Below are 417 nucleotides of genomic sequence, written 5' to 3'. Positions count from 1 at the left end.
GGGGCGGCCCTCCTCCGCTCCCCGCCCGGCAGCCACCTCTGGGGAGGGGCCGGGGTCGCAGCCAGCGTCCAGTGGGGGCTGGGGAGGGATGGAGAAGGGGAGACCAGCTGGGGACAATAGCAGGAAGCCCTCGGCCGGCCGACGACGCCCCAGCCCACCTTCCTCTGGGGCCCTGGGCGCAGGGGCCCGCCGACCTGGCCCTTCCCTTCTCCAGGCGGCCCCCACCGGCCCTCCCCCCAGGCCCCCAAGGAGGGCATCCAGGTGTCCCAGCCTTGCTGGAGGTGGGCCCGGGCCAGAGGCGCGACGTGTCTCCCCCTCACTGGATCGGGGCTCCGAGAGGGGCGGGTAGCAGAGTCTGGGCCGGGACCGGGTCCCAGAGCCACGTTAGCGGGAGGAGGGGCTGGAGGGGCCTGCAGG

This window comes from Condylura cristata, unplaced genomic scaffold (genome assembly GCF_000260355.1).
Source record: "Condylura cristata isolate star-nosed mole 26May11 unplaced genomic scaffold, ConCri1.0 scaffold00026, whole genome shotgun sequence".
NCBI lineage: Eukaryota > Metazoa > Chordata > Mammalia > Eulipotyphla > Talpidae > Condylura > Condylura cristata.
The sequence above is the reverse complement of the archived record's forward strand: the minus strand, read 5'-3'. Positions refer to the sequence as shown.